The sequence below is a fragment of the Podarcis vaucheri genome (assembly GCF_965113315.1).
Source record: "Podarcis vaucheri genome assembly, chromosome: 10".
Taxonomy (NCBI): Eukaryota; Metazoa; Chordata; class Lepidosauria; order Squamata; family Lacertidae; genus Podarcis; species Podarcis vaucheri.
The window spans coordinates 65,519,424-65,533,017 of NC_138748.1; positions in this window are offsets into that span (position 1 = coordinate 65,519,424).

Below are 13,594 nucleotides of genomic sequence, written 5' to 3' on the forward strand. Positions count from 1 at the left end.
TCTTTTTTGGAAGGGAGGGGCGGCGGGCTCGTTGCCCTTTCCGATTCCCCCTCCTGAGTTGCCCTTGACGCCTCCGGATCAAGGCTGGTTCTAAATTGGCCGGGGCGCATTTGAAACGCGCCCAAGCTCATGTCAGCCTCGCAAGAGGTGCCTCGGCGGGGCCCTGTGTGTTTTGCTTCCCCCGTCTCGGCAGAGGAAAGGTGTCAGGCTCCCTAACGCGCGGCGTCCCTTTGCCAGCTCCCTTCTAAAAAGCATCCAATCGGATTCATTATGGGCTTGATTGCCGGAGGCTTCCCAGCGCTCTCTTCAACCCACGCGCGCCTTGTCTCTCCAAGCAGGCGCGCGTGCGAGCATCAAAGAAAGAAAGAAAAAGAGAGAGCTTCCTCGAAGGATGAGGGGTCTGGCTGGGGGGAGACACACAGGCAAGGAGGATAATAATCTCACGCTCCTTTTTCAAAGCGGAAGATTGAGCTGATCCTCTCTTCCCCCACCCACGAGGGATCTAGGTGATCGTTTCTGTTTGTTTGCTTCCTTGTTTTGTTGTTGTTTAGTCGTTTAGTCGTGTCCGACTCTTTGTGACCCCCTGGACCAGAGCACGCCAGGCACTCCTGTCTTCCACTGCCTCCCGCAGTTTGGTCAAACTCATGCTGTTAGCTTCGAGAACCCTCTCCAACTATCTCGTCCTCTGTCGTCCCCTTCTCCATGTGCCCTCCATCTTTCCCAACATCAGGGTCTTTTCCAGGGAGTCTTCTCTTATGAGGTGGCCAAAGTATTGGAGTCTCAACTTCGGTATCCGTCCTTCCAGTGAGCACTCAGGGCTGATTTCCTTCAGAATGGAGAGGTTTGATCTTCTTGCAGTCCATGGGACTCTCAAGAGTCTCCTCCAGCACCACAATTCAAAAGCATCAATTCTTTGGTGATCCGCGGAGTTCAGTGGAAGCTGTTCCCAAGTAAGTGAGCGAGGAGTGTCCCTGAAGGTTTTCTAGGAAGTATGTTCTGTGACATTCCTCCCCAAGGAATTTCAAGTCAAAACCATGGATTCAAGCTAAGGTATCTTAGATTTTACTTAGGAGCATATGCATAGATTGTGTTACCCTAAACGGCCTCGGTCCAGTATACCTGAAGGAGCATCTCCACCTCCATCGTTCTACCCGGACACTGAGGTCCAGCGCCGAGAGCCTTCTGGCGGTTCCCTCACTGCGAGAAGCCAAGTTACAGGGAACCAGGCAGAGGGCCTTCTTGGTAGTGGCGCCCTCCCTGTGGAACGCCCTCCCACCAGATGTCAAAGAGAACAACAACTACCAGATTTTTAGAAGACATCTGAAGGCAGCCCTGTTTAGGGAAGCTTTTAATGTTTGATGCATTATTGTATTTTAATGTTTTGTTGGAAGCCGCCCAGAGTGGCTGGGGAAACCCAGCCAGATGGGCAGAGTATAAATAATAAATTATTATTACCTCCACACACACACACACAATCCCAAGGGAAGCCATTACAGTATTTGCAAAAGTATTTCAAGTACTGACACATGTGTTCAGAATATTGGCCTCATCCACAACCTAGTGAATTCTGAATGGACTTGAAATCATGTGGACTAGCACCCTGCTTCAAACTATTAGGCAGTAAATCCAATTGATTTCCGTGGAATTCATTACCAAGTAAATGTGCTTCTGGTCAGGGCCTAGGGCAGCTTAAATCCAGGCACCCTAGTGTCATTGATCACATTTGGTTTATCTCTCTATTGGCTTAACCTCTCCCACTGAAATCAGCAGAGCTTAACATTGACTGCAAGCCTTGGGACATTCTCACCCAGCAAAGCTAAGCCAACATGCATAGGATTGTGGTGTCTGACTGTTCTTCTTTGGCGATCACTCTTAGCCGAGTAAGACTGTCTTCCATAAACACGGTTTTAACAATGAGTCCGTAAGTGACTGTGGAGGCCAATTCTGGACCCACACGTCCTGACTGTATGATGCCCTTATATCCATACCTTGCGTGTATGTGTATGTAGGGAAGTATACATCTGTGTGTGACTTCTCTGGATCAAGCCAAAGTCCATGAGATCAACAGCACTCTCCACATTCACATTTCCTAGCAATTAGAATTTTTTTATGTTTTTATATGTGTTGGAAGCCTTCCAGAGTGACTGGGGCAACCCAGAAAGATGGGCAGAGTATAAATAATAAAACTAATTATTGTTAAAGGTATGTTCCCTCTGGTCCCAGAGATAACCTATAGCTATCATGACTGGTATTGGTAGTCTCTTCCCCCCCTGACTCTGTAGATCCCCCTTTTAAAGTCATCCATAATGGTGACCCTCATCACATCTTGGAGCAGGGAGTTCCATAGTTTAACTTCACGCTATGTGAAGCTATTACCATACTTCCTCCTGTCTGCCCTGAGCCTTCTAACCATCCAGCTTCATTGGGAGAAGCCAGGTTCCTTTCTCTTCACTATATATAATTTTATAAAAGCTGTGCTGTCTCCTAAAGGGAAAGGGACCCCTGACCATTAGGTCTAGTCGTGGCCGACTCTGGGGTTGCGGCGCTCATCTCGCTTTATTGGCCGAGGGAGCCAGCATACAGCTTCTGGGTCGTGTGGCCAGCATGACTAAGCCGCTTCTGGCGAACCAGAGCAGCGCACGGAAACGTCGTTTACCTTCCCTCTGGAGTGGTACCTATTTGTCTACTTGCACTTTGACGTGCTTTCAAACTGCTAGGTTGGCAGGAGCAGGAGCCGAGCAACGGGAGCTCACCCCGTCGCGGGGATTCGAACCACCGACCTTCTGATGATTGGCAAGCCCTAGGTTCTGCGGTTTAACCCACAGCGCCACCCGCATCCCTTGTGCCGTCTCCTACCTCTAAACAAACAAGAACCAGAATAGTCTGCAGCATTTCCTTACTACATTCCCTTAACATGCCGGCTATTTGTTTCTGCCCCCTTTCCAGTTCCATACAGTGGTACCTCAGGTTAAGTACTTAATTCGTTCTGGAGGTCCGTACTTAACCTGAAACTGTTCTTAACCTGAAGCACCACTTTAGCTAATGGGGCCTCCTGCTGCTGCCGTGCCGCCGGAGCACGATTTCTGTTCTCATCCTGAAGCAAAGTTCTTAACCTGAAGCACTATTTCTGGGTTAGCGGAGTCTGTAACCTGAAGCTTATGTAACCTCAAGCGTATGTAACCTGAGGTACCACTGTACTGTGTTCCCATGTGGTGTGTTAGCAGAGCCCTATAACTGGATCAGATTATAGGCCCACCAACTCCGGCATCTTGGTCTCACTGTGGCCAGCCAGAGGGCAATGGGAAGCTCAGAAGTGGCACCTGAGTGCAACAGCAATCTCTCTCCACTAGTATTTCCCAGCAGCTGACATTCAGAGGCCTAATGCTTCTGTGACAGAGAAGGTGGGACACAGCCACAGGCTTGTCACCACTGACAGCCTTGCCACAGAATTGTAGAGTTGGAAGGGACCCTCTGCAACAAAGGAATATGCAGCTGCCCCATTGTGAGGATCGAACTCGCAACCTTGCCATTATCAGCCCCATGCTCTAACCCAGGGGTCAGCAAACATTTTCAGCAGGGGGCCGGTCCACTGTCCCTCAGACCTTGTGGGGGGGACGGACTATATTTTGGAGAGAAAAAGAACAAATCCCTATGCCCCACAAATAACCCAGAGATGCACTTGAAATAAAAGCACAAATTCTAATCATGTAAAAACACCAGGCAGGTCCCACAAATAAGCCAGAAATGCATTTTAAATAAAATGGCACATTCTACTCATGTAAAAACATGCTGATTCCCGGACCGTTCGCAGGCCGGATTTAGAAGGTGATGGGGCCGGATCCAGCCCCTGGGCCTTAGTTTGCCTACCTATGCTCTAACCAACTGAGCTGTGCAGGCTGGCATGGCCTCCATGAATTTGCCTACAGTGGTACCTCGGTTACGTACTTAATTCGTTCTGGAGGTCCGTTCTTAACCTGAAACTGTTCTTAACCTGAAGCACCACTTTAGCTAATGGGGCCTCCTGCTGCTGCCGCGCCGTTGTCACGCAATTTCTATTCTTATCCTGAAGCAAAGTTCTTAACCCAAGGTACTATTTCTGGGTTAGCGGAGTCTGTAACCTGAAGCGTATGTAACCTGAAGCGTATGTAACCCGAGGTACCACTGTACTTGTCTTTTAAAGACATCCTTAGCTGGTGGTCCTCATTACCTCTTCTGGGAGCAAATCCCCTTCGTTTAACTAGGGGATGCTCTAGTATCAGAGAGAGAAAACAACAACTGATCTCTATCCACTTTCTCCCACTCAGGAGTGCAGCGTGCACGGCCATGGCACCGAAATTTGTAGGTGCCCAGCCCCTTTGTGGGGAATTTTGTGGGTGCTCAGGCGCCCAGAACCCCAGGGCTTTGGCAACTATGCTCCCACTCATGCCTAATTGTTTGCACCTCGACCACGTCTTCCCCTAAATCTCCCCTGTTCCAGATCCTTTACGGTTTTGGTTGCCCTTTGCATCGACTATTTAATGACTGAGCCATGCACAGTACTGCAAATACGGATGGGTATGGCATTCTCAAGATACCTGTGCGCATTGCATCCTCTGCGATACATACCAGGTGCAATATAACTAGATGGAATTTAGATAATCTTTAATCAAAGCCCATAAAGGCAATATCCCCCCACCGTGACTCGCAGAGGACCTATCCTCCTGGACGTTTTCCCGCGCTTGGATGCATGTTTCATTTTCTCGCATTATCTCCGCTCTTAAACTCGCCTCCTCGGTTGCGCTGCCAAGCGCCATTTGCATAATATTTGCAGTTGTAATTAGCTGATGAGCATCTCCCGGTCTTTCTCCCCTCCCCTCCTCTCCCTCTTCCCCCCGCCCTTTGTTTTGCCTGCAGTTTGGGTCTTCAGAGGCTGGCAAGTCTTTTTTCCCCTCTCTCTTCCAATATTATGACTGTCCCCGATAGGATATTGAATATCTCACATCTGCCGTTCATTAAAAAAAAGGAAAGAAAGAAAACACCACCACCCTCTTACCAGAAAATTTCAAAAAGGGAGGGGGGAAGGAGAGCGTGAATAGAAGAGTCCTTCCGCACAAACAAAATGGGAGGAAGACGTTGGGAGAGACCCAACACTGGACACACTCAGAATGGGCCCATTGAAATCAATGGGCAATTTAACACTCTGAGCATGGCTAAGGTTGATCGTCACCCGCTATCAGGCGCCATCCGATCAGTGAACGAGAAAAATAAAACCCCACTATGTCGGCAAGTTTCCTTTGATGTGCATCCGCAGAGCTGTGAAGTTTTGTCTTAGTGGGACATTTCCAGGTAAGGCGGAGACCCTAAACGCTCGCGGGACAGGAAAGAAAATACTAGGGCTAGGGGTTGGTTCACACGTGACGGCGTCATTCTCGGGTGTTGACTTGCACGTCTGAATGGTCCCGCGACGAGCAAACCCCGCATCTGGGCCTTTCCCGCTTGGGATGGCCACCAAGGGACAAGTTCGAGAGGCTGTTCCAGTAATCCGGAGGATGCCCGTTTTCGGCTCTCGAACCTGTGCCCTTTCAGACGTTGTTGAACTACAGCTCCCATCACCCCTGCCCATTGGTCGTGCGGACTGGGGTTGAGGGAGGTGGCAGTCCAACAAAATCTAGAGGGACACAGGTTCCCCGCCACCACCATTCCATTCTCTTCACACGTGACGTTTCCCCTCCAAGGACGTGCACGCTGCAGACCCCGTTTTACCCGGAGGTTGAACCCCCCTGGAATACTCAGGACTCTTCCAGTGCCATTGTACGCTGTTGTAGGGGAAATGTCGCGCGTGAAAGGCAGATTAAATTCAAGGCATTTTACTATCCAGACGCCCACGCGACCAGGGCAATCCCCACTAGCGTGCCAGCCCAAAACTCATTTATCGAAAGTTAAGTCAGTGCATTGGAGCTCGGCAGGAGAACTTACTGCCTTTCATGTGGGCACCTCAGTGATTCCTCATATTGAACCCTTTCACCCCGAAGGACTTGCATTTAAATTAAACCTGTTTCATTCTATTGAAACCCATGGGTCGAATTGAGTAGGCTCAAAACGCAACTTCCGATGAACCGATCTGCACTTCCTGACACCATCCGCTCCTGCCCTCACCACCAAGGGTCTAATTCGGAACCTATCCGGACCAATGTTCTTTTACTCCGCATTAATGAATCTGGAGTTCCGGTCCTCATCCGATTTCGGTCTTGGCCATAGCTAAGGTGGAATCGAATCCGTTTAGCCCTAGACGAAAACTGTGTGTGTGTGTGTGTGTGTGGGTTCGAAATCTACCCCGTACAAAAAAAGAAAGAAGCAAGAACCATCACTCAGAGGAGTAATATACACAATTAAGTGGCTTCCTATATACTCCTAAATAATCCCGATCCTAAATCTCCTGCCTTGGATTACATTTAAAAAAAAACCAAGGACTATAAGCCAGTTAACATGAAATGCTTGGGATGAAACCGAAGTCTCCTTTTTTTCTAAGGGAAAAGAAACAACAAAAATGTGATTGTAAGCCATTTGGTGACCGAGACCTGTTTTTTCACCCCATTATAGAAGTCTGGACAGCGCTAAACCCACTGAGAGATCTAACAGCGGCAACAATCACCAATTGTGCTGTGAATTTGACTGGTGTAGAGATCGCAACCATACTGAGTATTGGCTTAAACTCAACTGGCGTGGCTCAAGTCTAGCAGGACCAAACTACCAACCTTCTAAGGTGACTGGAATTAACAGGCTTGAAAGCAGCCTCAAGAGGAATGAATTTGCTTTCATTAACTGAGTTGGGGCTGGTGTGGAAGAAAATGCAATTGCTTTAGAGCAGGCATGGGGAACTTTTGGCCCTCCAGGCGTTGCTGAACTACAACTCCCGCCAGCACTAGCCAATGGCCCGGGAGGATGGGAAGTGTAGTTCGTCAACATCTGCAGGGCGAAAGGTTCTCCCGTGCCTGCCTGGCTTAGAGGAATGGAGAGATCTTTTTTTGTGTGTGTGCATGCGTCACATACCGTTTACTCTCGAGTAGTCACATTAAGAAGCAGAAGGGGCGGAACCAGACTAAGGAGACCGTGGTGTGGAGAACCATCGCTCTTATTTATTTATTTATTTATTTATTTATTTATTAAATATAGACCGCTTTATCATTAAAAAATATCAAAGCAGTTCACAACTTTTCCCTTCGGATTTTATTCTCTTCCAAAACACTCTAAAGGAAAAAATTGCACCGGATACTTCTTTTAAAAACTAATTTTAAAAGTCTGACGACGAGTTCCCACGCATATTTAAGATGAACCGCCTCTCGATCCTAATAAATACGCTTGGACTCGATCCAGTCACAGAGGGACACTTAACGATGTAATCCTACCCATGTCTTCTCAGAAGTAAATCCCATTGAATTCAGTGGGGCTCACTCCCAGGTAAGCAGGTGTTGGATTGCAGCCTTGCGATGACGTTTTATATGTTTTACTCAAAAGTAAGCCCTTTGCGCTCAATAGGGCTCACTCACGAGTAAGTGGGTACAGAACCCTTAAGTTCTGTTGCGTTTAACCGCAGAGATTTAAGCCCCTGGACTAATCAGGATTGGAGACAGTTTCGCTTTCGCTGGGTGGGGCCCAATACTTACTGAAAGTAAAAAGTCCCGTTTTTAGTAAACTCAGCCTATTATTGGGTGGCGATCCAATCAGGGCAACGAAACCTTTGTCACTGATTGCAGAAAATATATCTGTTTATTGCATTGTTGAATGGAAATTAGTCATTTGAAAACTCACTTAAAACCTAGTTTATATCTTATGATCAGTGATACATATATATTTATGTACCGAACATTCATCTTAAAGACCCTGGACAAAATATCCAGACTGAAGGAAGGACTTCGACTGCCCCATTGATTTCATTGGGGCGATTTAAGGCTGCACTCCTCACTAACCTTTTTTTAAAATAGATTTCACTGAAATCAATTAAGTTGCCTGTTTGAGAATAAACACTCCATTGAAATCAAGAAAACACACACTTTTTTTCCTTTCAGTAATATTTCACATTGGTATCTGTGGTTGAAATCTTATATGCTTTTACTTGGGAGTAAGGTCGTTTGAAAGGATGGGGCCTGCTTCTGTTAAAAGGAAAAAATTCCTTCCAGTAGCACCTTAAAGACCAACTAAGTTAGTTCTTGGTATGAGCTTTCGTGTGAATGCAGACTTCTTCAGTTACACTGAAACAGAAGTTGCCAGATCCTTCTATATAGTGAGAAGGTGGGGAGGGGTATTACTCAGAAGGGTGGTGGGAATGGGAGATTGGCAGATAGCTGAGATGAGCCTGTTGACAACTCTCAACGACTGTAATAGGTCTTACAGGAAAAGGCAAGGGGTGAGAAGGTGAGAAATGGCTTAGTCGTGTATAATGAGATAAGAATCCAATGTCTTTGTTCAGACCAGGTCTCTCCATGGTTTTAAGTTTGGTAATGTGTGCATGCACACGAAAGCTCATACCAAGAACTAACTTAGTTGGTCTTTAAGGTGCTACTGGAAGGAATTTTTTTATTTTGACTATGGCAGACCAACACGGCTACCTATCTGTATCTGTTAAAAGGGATCAGGTGGTTAAAAGGGCCCAGTTTTGGTCAGAGTGGGGCCTTCATCAGAATGGCTTCTGCAAAGATAATTCCAATTTGACTAAACTTTTAGAGTTCTTTTGCGGGGTGAGCATGGATAAGCATTCTGGTAGGGATATCTGAGATATAGGGCTTGCTTGGACTTTCAGAAAGCTGTTGTCAAAGTCCCTAAGCAGAGGCTTTTGAATAAACTTAGTAGTAATGGGGCAAAAGCGCAAGTCCTCATGAACTGGTAACATGAAGCAGAGAAAAAGAATAAATGGACAGTTCTCACCTCGGAAGTATGTAAGAAATAGGGTGCCCCAAGGATTTGGGTTTGGAGCCATGCATTTCAACTTGTTCAGGGTTATGTATTTTGAACTCTATAGTTCCCATGAGCCCCAGGCAGCTGTGGGAGCTGTAGTTTGAAATAGCTGGGGGGGGCACCAGGTTGGTGAATGCCGACCTCAGATTAGAGGCAAAGGGGGGGGGCAGCCATGTTTAGAGCATAGCTGTCAACTTTCCCCTTTTCTTGCGAGGAATCCTATTCGGAATAAGGGAATTTCCCTTAAAAAAAGGGAAACGTTGACAGCTATGGTTTACAGACCACACAAAATTATTCACGGTAAGAATAAGAAAATGTGAGTGTGATTGTGCTCCAAAGGGATCTCTCCAGACTGGGAAGATGAGCATAGAATGGTACAGCATGAGACTCAAAGTTGTGGGTTCAGCTTTTGCCACATTGGGCAAAAGATTCCTGCATTGCAGGGGGTTGGGCTAGATGACCCCGGTGGTCCCTTCCAACTCTGCAGTTCTATGATTCCGTGAAATGCGAGCTGTGGTTCAACACAAGGATGTGTGTAAAGTGGGGGGTGGTGTGGAGAACTGCGGTGCTCCAGAAATTGGGAATTGGGAATTCAACAACATCTGGAGGGACTCAAGTTCCTCAACCCTGCTGTACAGTGAACCACTCCTTCTTTGGCGATCACTCGTAGCTGAGTAAGATTGTCTTCCATAAACACGGCTTTAACAATGAGTCTGTAACTTATGACTGTGGAGGCCAATTCTGGATCCACACGTCCTTCCACAGTGGGGACATTGGTTTCCAGGCGGGAGTTGACCACGGTGTGGATTTGCCAAGCGTGCCTTCCTCTTAGCACGTTTCTCCCTTGCGTCCTGAGTTCGGGTGTCTTCAAAGCCCAGGACACCTTTGGTAAAGGCTGTTCTCCAACTGGAGCACACTAGGGCATGAAACCCTCACCACGTGTGTGTACAGAACTAGCAGGGACTGACCAGGAAGGAGAACTTCGGGCTGCTGAGATATAGCGCAATGAAAAAGGTCGACCTTGTGTGTGGCAGCTGTGAAAAGGAAAGGAAAGGGAAAGGATGGATAGCACAATTGCACACATCACAACGCCCTTACGCAAATCTATATGTTGCATCGCAGCTAATAAAGAGGGAACACGTGTGTGGACTGCTCGTCATCGATCCACCACTAACCCGCTATAACTCTGCGCCAAGGACATAATGCAGAACAGACCCGCAAAGGAACCCTTCAGCAATCGAAGGGGTCGTCATTCTAGTGCCATTAAACTCCAACTTTTACACTCTGCACTTTTTTCACCCATGTGTGCGTAATCTACCTCTCTCTGAGGACCGCCAAGCGACAGACAAAGTGGACTCCAGCCTTTAAGGTGCCACGAAAGACAGCCTCTCTGTCTTGTGGGCTTTTTAAACAAAAAAAGAAACAAAACAAAACTGCAAACTGACTAACGCCTCTGCAAATGGACGCACCACCCACACGCATAGGCAAAAGCGGGCGAGAGAGATTAAAGTTGGAGTCAATGGGAAAGGCGAGAGCGCGCGAGGGAGATCCTTTTCCATTCTTCCTCGCTCTGCCTCCTCGGTGTCTGGACATTTGGTGCTGGGCGGGGAGGCGGAGGCGCGCGCAAAGAATCGGGGCTGTTATTAGCCGGCAGGGTTATTAAAGTCCTTAATGAATGAGTGTTTGTGAGATCCGAGGTGGGGGAGAGAGAGAAGGAAAGAGGAGGAGGAGGAGGCGGGGAAAAGGCCGAGGGGACTCGACTTTCATGCCAATCTCCTGGAACAAATAGCGAACATTTAACGTTTACACCCTGCCTGGCGACTCGCTGGCGCTCGGCGGACTCCTGATCCGTCCCCGAGACGTCCAGGGAGCTTTTGGAGAGGACTAGAGTTTCCAGCTATCAGGTTCTCGCGATCTGCTCCCCTCCGCCCTTCGCGCAGAGGGCTTGGGTTTCAGGGCTGCGCTGGCCCGGGGTCTGCAGCAGCGCCAAGGCGCGCTTCGCCGCGAAGCGCTGTCAAGGAGGCCGATGGTGGTGGCGCAGGGGGGGGGGGGCCGAGGTCAAGGCGGGCTGGGCAGCCGGAGCCGCCGCGGAGGCCGGAGCAGAGGCTTCTGGGAAGACACAGGGAAAGAAGAGGGGCTTGGAACAGGAAGGGTGGGAAGGGGGGGAGGCAGTGCGTCCTGGTGGTTTCAGCCCACAGGGGACGGAAAGATCGGGGTGGGCGTTTTACGCACGGGTTGCGTTTCCAGCAACCTGCGCCGTTTGCCCAGGGGCGAGCCTTGTCGCGCGTGCCAGATTCCCCGCCCCCCCCCGTTTCTTTCTGAGAAAGGCAGAAAGACCCATCTCGCGTTACAGACAGCCCCCATCCTCAACACGGGACATACGAAGCTGCCTTGTACGGAAGACAGTCCATCTGGTTCTCCAGAATTTCAGGCGGGGAGTCTCTCCCAGCCCTTCTGCATGCAGGACATATGCTCCGTTGCGGAGCTGCATCCTTTTGCTCAGACCGACAAGGCTTGGTCTGAGGATTTGAGCGCAGAGAGAACCCCCTTTACCTAACCGCTTCTGATGTTTTAAACAACTCTTTTTTCTTTGATGGTGTATTGCTGTAGGGAGCTGTTGTTTAACACGAAATATATATATTTTTCTGCCCTAAAAGGGGTGGGGTTAGAACTATTTTCTTAAGATATGTAAATGAGTTTTAGCCTTCTTTTAACTTCCCTCTTTAAAACCCACTTAATAACCTGGGTGAGAAAATGTGTATATTAATCATTCATTTTATTAAAGGAGAAGAGGATTCTGAGCACATAAGTAAATCAAGAGGTCCAGCAATGAGAGGGGTGGGCAAGTTCCTTATGGGGGCCCTTGCCCCTTCTTTTCCCTCTGGTGCTATCTATGAATGAGCGGCCCTCTCTGTCAGAAATAATGGAAACTGTATGATCATGTACTTGTGCTTCAAAGCTGAGATGTCTCTGTTTCACACATGCAAACCATCACTTGGAAGTTGCAGCCATCAGGTGATACCTGTTGCCTCTTTTAGTGGGGCGAGTCTTATAAGACCTGTTTTTTATTTGTAGAGATGGGGGGGTAGTTTTTCTTTGGTTGGTTTGTGGTAATTGGTTTTAGTGTTTATATTGGATTTGTAAGCTGCTTTGGGTCATTTTGTAAGAAAAGGGACTAAATAATAATAATAAACAATGCAAACCAGCACGTAAGGCCCTTAATTTAAAATGTGATTTCACCAATCATTAGAAGACATTCCAGTCACCAGTTATAGTTATAATTATAGTTATAGTTACACATTTATTAAATAATCAAACTTCTATTCTGTCCTTTGTTGGGGGATTATGGGGCGGTTTACAATATAAAAGCACAAAAATGTATAACATAATAACCAATAAAAGACTGCACACATACCCCAGTTTAAAAGCCCATAGATAGTTTAATCAATCAAAGGCCTGGGAGATGAACATATATAATGAAGGCACCAGACGAGTCTCCCTGGGGAGAGCATTGCACAAGTGGGGAGCCACCACAGAAAAGGCCCTGTTCTTGTGTTGTCACCCTCAAGACTTCTTGTGGAAGGGCCTCAGATGATTATTGCAGGATGTGGGGCCGTTTATATGGGGAGAGGTGGTCCCAGTGGCGTAGCGTGGGTTGTCAGCACCCAGGGCAAGGCAAGTAATTTGCGCCCCCTAACCTGCGGATTTGCGCCCCCTAACCCTAGCCCCCAGATGTTGCGCCCGGTGCGGCTGGCCCCCCCTGCACCCCCCACGCTATGCCACTGGGTGGTCATTGCGGTATTGGAGTCCTGAGCCATTTAGGGTTTATAGATCAAAACCAGAACTTTGAATTGGGCCCGGAAACTAATTGGCAGCCAGTGCAATCGGACCAGGATCGGTGTAATATACTCAAACCATCTTGCTACAATGAGCAACCTGACTGCTGAATTCTGCACCAGCTGAAGTTTGGGAACCATCTTCAGAAGAAGCTCCTTGTGTAACGTGTTGCAGTAATCTAACCTAGAGATTACCAGAGCCTAGAAAACAGAAGTTAGGCTATCCCTGTCCAGATAGGGGTGTAGCTGGGCCACCAGCCAAAGCTGATGGAAGGCACTCTGGGCCACTGAGGCCACCTGTGCAAAGGATCTGGAAGTAACCTAACTCCAAGCTGTGTAGATGCTCCTGCAGTGGTTCTCACCCCTCACCCATCACCCCTGAGCTCTGGCCTTGCTAGATAGGGATGATGGGAGTTGTAGTCCAACAACATCTGGGGACCCACAGGTTGAGAACTGCTGCTAGAGGGTGTTCAACCTCATCAAGAGCAAGCTACCTCCCATCCATCTGGTCTAGGGAATCACCCACTAACAGGGCCACAGTCTTGTGAGCCATGGAACCTCCATGCTCAAGGGGTGGCGCTGTGGTCTAAACCACTGAGCCTCTTGGGCTTGCCGATTGGAAGGTTGGCGGTTCGAATTCCCACAACAGAGTGAGCTCTCATTGCTCTGTCCCAGCTCCTGCCAACCTAGCAGTTGGAAAGCACACCAGTACAAGTAGATAAATAGGTACCGCTCCAGCGGGAAGGTAAACAGCGTTTCTGTGCACTTTGGTTTCCGTCATGGTGTCCCATTGCGCCAGAAGTGGTTTAGTCAGGCTGGCCACATGA